The sequence below is a fragment of the Neofelis nebulosa genome, chromosome 4 (genome assembly GCF_028018385.1).
Source record: "Neofelis nebulosa isolate mNeoNeb1 chromosome 4, mNeoNeb1.pri, whole genome shotgun sequence".
Taxonomy (NCBI): Eukaryota; Metazoa; Chordata; class Mammalia; order Carnivora; family Felidae; genus Neofelis; species Neofelis nebulosa.
Genome location: NC_080785.1, coordinates 42,428,635 through 42,436,516, shown reverse-complemented (window position 1 = coordinate 42,436,516; position 7,882 = coordinate 42,428,635). Strand labels below are relative to the sequence as shown.

General features: G+C 43.2%; 1 protein-coding gene across 7 annotated transcripts in view; it reads right to left on the bottom strand.

Annotated features, from left to right (window-relative positions):
• The window catches only part of ELMO1 (engulfment and cell motility 1), a 538,367-nt gene that overhangs the window by 53,098 nt on the left and 477,387 nt on the right, over window positions 1-7,882 (bottom strand). The gene's annotated exons all lie outside the window — the stretch shown is intronic.

Below are 7,882 nucleotides of genomic sequence, written 5' to 3'. Positions count from 1 at the left end.
CTTACAAAAATGTACAATCTACCCAATCAGTAGTGACCCATTAAATGGATTTATCTTCATAATGAAGAGAAAAGGCTGTCTCAGAGAAGACAGATGTCAACACAGTCCAGCTTAAAAATGAGTCATGTGGGAGAACTGTCATTGCCAGGCTTTAGGACTGGACCATTTTTCTTCCTAAGAATGTTCCTTACACAAAACAAAATGACTGAAGACTCATAAGGACCAAAAAATTGCAAGGATTCTGCCTGGAGAGGGGTCTCACTGCTCATATACAGGCAGAATAACTTCCCAGAGACCAGAGATCACTTTGAAGGGCTAATCTCCAAGTTTAGGATGTGGGGAGAAGAGGCCTTGCCCAGAAAAAGTGCCAGAAGTTAGGGTAAAAACTGATGACATTCTAGGCAGGGACAAATATTGACCTAGATGCAGGCTTTCAATCCCCCCCCCCCGCCCCCCCCCCACTCCAGCCCCCTAGAGGTCTTTAAAATTAGGACACCTTCTGGAAACTAAAAATGGTTTTACTTTGTAGTTTTGCCACGGCTGGGGAGTGGACTGCCTAGGCTAGTCCACGCAAATGAGACTTTTTGCTGAATGGTCTCAAATGTATTAAATGAAGGGGAGAGAAAAATTAAAAATGCTTTCTGGGCCCAAGGAGAAGCATTTAGGTTTTCTGTATTTATTCTGGGGCAGTATGGGCACAGAGCAGAGGTTGGCAAATTTCTGGTAAGGGCCATATTGTGTCTGCTGCAACTACTTAGCTCTGCCTTGGCAGTGTGAAACTGGCTGCAGACAAGAAGTAAATGAGTGTGGCTCTGTTCCAATAAAACCTGATTTAAAAAACAGGTGGTGAGCTAGATTTGGTCTGTAGGCAGCAATTTGGCAACCCCTGGTATAGAGGAAAAACACCTGGCTTTACAGATAGGCCATGCTCATTTCAAAGTCTTGTTCCATGATATGCTGAGCTAGGTGAATAAATCACTCAGCTTCTCTGAACCTGTTTCCTTATCTAGAAGGTGGAGGTGACCAACTTTAGTCAGGATTAGGAGATGCTGAGCATTGATCCCTAAACACTATCCCCATCATTAGGAGGTTTCCTGTGAATCTTAGTCCTCAAGACAGCTCATCCAAAAAATAAAATAGTCTTTGAGGTATGAAGACCCCTTCATGATGACACAGGGTGTTTAGAATGCATGGAGGGAAGTTCAAGATTATATTTAAGTTGCACTGAACAGAGTTTTTGTTTTCTTGAAAACAGTGTTCTCAATTGTCCCCTTGAATGGTTTCAGGGCCTCGAAGATACTTTTTCCTGTCCTTGCTCCATCCTGCCACACGTCCTGCTGAGGTTTGACCAATGCAGTCCCCTAATGAAGGGCCCTGTAGGGTCAGGCTTAATGTAAATGGCCAGAAACTGTTCTGAAATCACAGAGGATCAGCTTAGCTGGTGTGCAACCTCCGGCCCCTCGCGATTTCATCATGTGTCCTCAATTATGCAAGATGAATTTGAAACATTTTATTCATGAATCAAATGCAATAATAAATGCAAAAAAGCTCCTTCGCATTTCACAATGGACATGGCTGAATCTTGGCAGGCGGTCATAATGAGAATCAGCAAGTCATTTAGTTTAGCTTCTCCCTTGCTGACTCTGTTTCTCCAGTGGGTCTCTAACAGTCCTCTGAGCTCTCAACTCCTAGGATATCTGTCTGAGGGGCTGATGATGACTTCACTCAGAGCCAAAGGCCACTGCGATGTGTGATGTGAGGAGTGAGGTCACTGTAACTCTTCTTCCCTAAGATAGAATTTCTGAACCCCACACAGGTTAGGCTTGTTGTGCATTATATCAAAGGCCAAGATATGTACCCAAGAGCTGAGAAAAAGGACAGTTCACTGCAGACCAAAACCTTTTCCTGGTTTGACTCCTCTCAAGATAGAGCCTGGAGTATAAACTGCCTGACAGCCAAGGCCTGCTCTTTGGGGGCCATCCATCTGTACTTGTGACTGAAATGCAACTCTGACTTGCATTATGTCTTCAGTGAGTGATGGAAAACTGTGCAGCAATGATCAAAATAATAGAACTACCTGGGCTTGGAAGTTGAGAATTTGGTTCTGAGGATTACACTTTTAAGGGTGTTGTGCTGTCAACTTGCTTCTTGAATACCTGTTCCTTTGGTCTACTCCATGTCATTTTCACTAACTCCTCCTTGGGCCTCTGGCCCATCATTACCTGTCCTGATTTACCCAAAAGCCTCTGATTTTACCTCTGTCCCCTTCAGACCCTGCCCACAGAGGCTAGATTGTTTCCAAAATGCAAGTCTGATCATATCATTTACCTGCTTAGAACCTACAGGGGTTCAGCACTGCTTGTGGATGACCAGCCTCTCTAGTGTGGCCATGAGGGCACATGTGGTTGCCTTCCAACTCCCGCTCTAGCAGATGCCTCCTCCTTGGCTTCACCCCTCACACCCCATGATCTAGTCACACTGAGATCCTTTCAGTGCCTCGAACTTCACCCCTGTGCCCTCATTTGTGTTCTTCCTTTCATCTGTGACTAAAATCCTCCTAATACCTGCTCATTCTTCAAGTCTACAAAATCCTTCTCTGACCTGCTGCCCTTCCCTCATGTCGGTGCTGGTTCCCCCATTCTCCCATCATGGGATCATACTATGTAACATCATGAACAGTGTCCTTCATTAACTAATGCATATCCAGGGTCTGCACAATCCACTCACATAGTAGTAACTGAGAAAATGTCTACCTATTTATTACGAATGGACCCATCAAGTGATTAAAAGAAATAAATAGCTTTAAAAACCAGCAATTCCCAACTCTAAGTCTAAAATAGAATTTAAAGCAGACTTTTGCCTGGCCTCACCCCCAGAGATTCTGATTCATTTGGTCTGGAATAGGTTCCAGACACTGGGCATATCTTTCAAAGCCCCACAGGGGATGCTAGTGTGTGGCTGGGCTTGAGATCTACTGGTCTAAATGAGGAGGCACAAGAAGACAGGAAGGAGTGATGACTGCTGCCCTTCCAGGGGAAAGAGAGAAGGGACAGGCCTCTTCCCTCCTTCACGTGCCCAATGCAACTTACAGATGAGGAACCAAGACTTCAGCTTGCTACTGCCTATAGTTCCCCCAAGGCTTGGTCTTCAGATATTAGCCACAGTGTGAACAGGATGAGTGCTCTCATCTAGGACAGTCAGAGACAGGGTCAGGGGACCATGCTGGCTCTGAGCATACTTTGAGAGGCCACCTTTACTCAGGAACCAGACCACTGTGCCTGGGCTGCTTATCACTGAGGCAGCCAGAGCCACTGTGGTGCTGTGGGCATCTGCCTACCAGGATCAAGTGCTGCTGAGGGACCCCTTTAGCAAGGGTGACCACTTTGTTCCCAATGGGCCGACAATTCCTTGGGTAGCAGTTAGCATCAATGTTCCCAGACACAGGGCGGCAGCCTGCGTGCCAACCTGAGTAGGCAACCTACAGCCGGTAGTGTCGACACGGGCCTGGGGAACCTGAGGGACAACTAGTATTAGATACAGTATGAAAGGTGACTTTTCAAACATGCCCTGAGAGCAAAGAAGATGGCCCTGGAGCAGTTAGAAAGGGAAGCTAGCTGCCCAGCACTGTTTCCTTGCTTTGTGAGCTTCCTCTGATTTTTAGCCACTAATAAAATAGGAATTGGATGGCAGGAGACAGAGAGATGTTCAGACAACTTCAAGTATCTTGAGAATCTGATCATAATCCAAATTGAGAACTCTGAGGGCCTTGGTGTTAGTCTCCCAAATAGCTCGTTATACAATGCCTGACTCCATGGTTCCGTGCAGGTGCTAACTGGGCGATTTCACATTCCAAAGACTAAAACACAAGGTACTAACAGCTGTCCTGTTCCTCATGAGAAGGCATTTTACTTAAGGCTTAAGGCATCTTTATGGCCAGTAAAAAAATAAATCTTTCAACCAGGAATTCATCTTAAAATCAATTAGTGCTGGGTCTGTTGAAGAACAATGAATATAGAAGCAACACATTTCTCACTTTCTTCAGCATCTGCAGGAAGCCAGTTCAAAAGAGGAGAAACAAAGGTGAGGTTTAGGATCACTACCTTCTCTCCGCAGCCTGCCCTTGAAGTGACAGCAATTGAGAGGCAAATAGCGATATGACCAAACTTCCTTTCTCTACTGAAAATAGGGAGCCAAATTAATATAGTAATCAGGGCAGACTTGCTGGTCAGCTAATTGAAGGCCCTGGTTGACAAGAGGGAGCTATTTTCACCAGTGTCTGATGGAGTCAGCCTCAGGCAAGCAGTCTGAGCAAATCACATTAGTGGGTGACATTTAATCTACAGCTTTGAATAAACAACATGTCAAACAAGTCAGTCAAAACATGTGACCATGCGTGGAGAAAGAGGCAGAAACAAATGGGGCTGGTTTTCTTACAAAAGTTGAGAAACTCTTTTCCAATAGGGTTGGGGGAAATGGTTAGTTTTTCTTTTAATACTTATACTACTATTGGTTGACTATTGCTCGCTCACTAAAGTTAGCCATACTTTGTCAAGCATAGATGTTGAAAGCAAAGTCTTTGGCAAATCTTCTGAAAGTTACAAAGAATGATCTTCCCAGTGGGAAAGTCTCCCAAGCTGGAGTTGCTACTGAGGTGTTGTGCTCTTGCAGCCATGGCTAAGAGTGGTGGTGGTAGCACTTGTGGAATAACTCTTCGGAGAGGTCCCCCAAAGCAGAGGAGGAACTTCATTGCAAAAGTAACTGAGCCTCAAAGGATTTTCCTTTTTGAAGTCACACAATCATGAGGCTAAAATACACAGTGCTAAATGATGAGCAATTCTCAACTGTCCTTGTTTTTGGATAAATGGCATCCATAGGTAGCCCTTTAAACATTATGGGCTCTTACCAATAAATCTGAGATGGACTCACTGTTCCTTCTTCACTCATTCATTGCAATGTAAGGTGTGAAGGAAAGGAGTGAATGGTAACGTCTACTCACGTGTTGATCTACCTTAGCATGTCTCAACCTCTGTGGATGGTGGGATTTTACCCAATTCATCTCTGTGTGCCAGGATCAGTTTCATAAATATGTGTAGAGTCACTGAATAGGGCTAAAGGAAGATGGAGAAGGGGAGTATTGGTGGGCACTGATAAATTAGCCTTAGACTACTCTGAAATTAGTTGCCATTTGGAAAGAAATGAAACGTCTACTGTCTCACATGGAGGTGAGGCCAGAAGTTCTGCATGTTGAGGTTTCCCAGCATGTTCTGCATAAACTGTTAAATAGTGACAAATGAAATGGGACAGCCTGCCCCTCTGGAAGGGATATTCAATAAACTTTTCATAAGCAGACTGCTCAGGCAAGACCACAAGCGATACAGAGTGGGAAAAGCGAGGTCTGGATCCTATAAACTAGCTCTGCCATCAGGCAAGGCTGATGGACCCCAGGGAAACCAGAATTATTGCTTCAGCAAGTCCCTCTGGGAGGACAGTGCCATCAAAATGAAGTGTTGGTGGGTGCTCCTCAGCAGACAGATGGGGCAGTGGAAACGGCCACACAGTGGGAACTTAAAATTTAGCAGCACCCATTGTCTATACTCTGTGATATATATGGGGAAGGGGTGTTCTGAATCATCAACAGAATATATTAGGAGTAAATATATTTTTACTTTCTAAATTTTACCTAATGAATTGTCAATTTCTGGTATTAAAATCTTTAGAAGCATCCTGTACTTGCTCAGCTAACATTTATTAGGCACTTAATACAAGCTAAACTCGGGGTGAAGTGCTGGGAATAAAAACCAGACCCAGTGCCCACCTTGCAAAACTTCCTCTTAGGGGAAAGAAGGTGTGCAAATAAATAATAATGTTGGACTTTAATAAGTTCTATTGTAGGTATGGGCTAACAATATAATTTGGGGGCAGGGAAAACAAAGTGATTATTAAGTATACCACTGGTTTTTGTGCATACAAATGTGTTTCTATTCTTACCCTATTGTTTCAACAATGGCACCTCTTAGAGTGTATCGAAATTATGCATTCACTACTGGTCTCCCAGTAGGACACCTTGAGCCTTCAGAAAGAAGAGACTATACCTCATTTATCTTTTTATCACTAGTGGATTTTAAAATCCTGCATACCTGGAAAATTTCCCACTCAGTCCAGTAAAGCAAAGGTCAACCAGACTATATTTCTGAGTTACGTGCTTTAAAAAAATGATTTCTGGTGCGTCTTTGTGAAGGCCAGGGATGAATCCCTGTGATAGTTTTAAGCAGAAGGAAAGAGAGGGTTTATAACAGTAGCAATGATAGATTAACTCTGGTTAACACAGTGCTATACCAACGTCCTGCTGTATTTTTCCCAGATGGTTGTAAATTGGGACACCTCATAAATCCCCAGGCCTTTTCTTTTCCATGGCTGGTTATTACAGTGTCCCAGGGCAGAGAAGCACTTTCTAAACTAAAGTAATTGTGAGCCATTTATTATCTTTAAAGGAGAACCTGTCAACCACCACAGCACAAAATTCAGACAATTAAAACAGCCCAGACTGCTCTGATTCTGTAAAATCCCAACAGTCACTTGGTGGTTTGGAGCCAATGAGCCCAAGGAAGATCTGAAATGGCTCCTGTGCTTCTCCACCCATTTCCTCTTCCCTTTTGCCCATTTGCTATTATCTCTCACAGCTGGATGAACACAGCTGTTCCCGTGGTTTCCCCAATCCACTGCATCTGCCACGCTTTGCCCGAATGTGGTCCCTTGCCCTCCTATGCATCCTTTGGAGAAAACCTCGTAGAAGGTAATGATGCAGCATATATACCATCATTGCTCTCTCCCAGGTCAGTGGTGGGCATCACTAATCTATCAGGGCACTTTATTTTCTGCTGGACCCAGACTCTGCCTGCAGGCAACCACCAACAACCAGTTGAATTAGGCATTCTTGGTGGCACTCACCCTCCATCTCCGAGGAAATCAATGTTGATAAGCAACCGTTACTCTTACCTAACATATTCAACTGTTCAGTAACCTTGGATCAGAGTATCTTAAAAGTCCCAATGCCCAATTTCTTTGAAGACTAACCATAGGCGTTTTAGGGCCTGGACCTGTGTTCAATTTTATGTACCTGTGAAAGTTGTTCAATCCAATAACTACACAGACTTTCTATCTAACTCACTATCTTGGCAATCGAAACCAATACTAACACCTCTGAAAATGATATACTGTCTGCAGTAAGGACCTAGTCATTGGTTCTAGAACAGTGTCAAACACTCAGAGCTGACACGTATTTATTGACATGGTGAAACAGTGGGCAGACAGGGGTCTCCTAGTTATAGACCTCCTAATTATAGACCTGATGTTAAACACAATCACCTTTTTCTTTCTTTTCAAATTTGCATGATTTTATAACTCTGGAAAAATTTTCTATGACCAATGTTTATGGAAATTGCCTAGCATTTTAATTAGGGTGAAATTCACTGAGGATTTTTTAGAAGTAACATCAGTTTCTATAAATCCACTTGTTCCTTATTTAATAAAAACAAATGAAATGATGTCTAAAAGAATACAATGTAATGTATTAGGGTTCAGGTATATTGGAGAGTCAATGTTCTGCTCTGTTCCTTTTTTAAAAAGTGTGAAAGAAGGGAAAAAGGCATGAATCGTGTAAAGTGGTACAAGCAAAGGAAGCTTCAAAAAACAAAAGCACATTAAACTACACCTATGACGGTTCTCAATTTCTCACTTAAGAAATGTACGCATGTTATGTTGGATCTCACCAGGCATCCCATTCTTGAAGCAGAAAACATACTCCTGAACTGAAAACAAATTTAATATCCACTCTCTGTCTCACCTAATTAGGCACAGTCATAAGAATCAAATGGGATGGGTG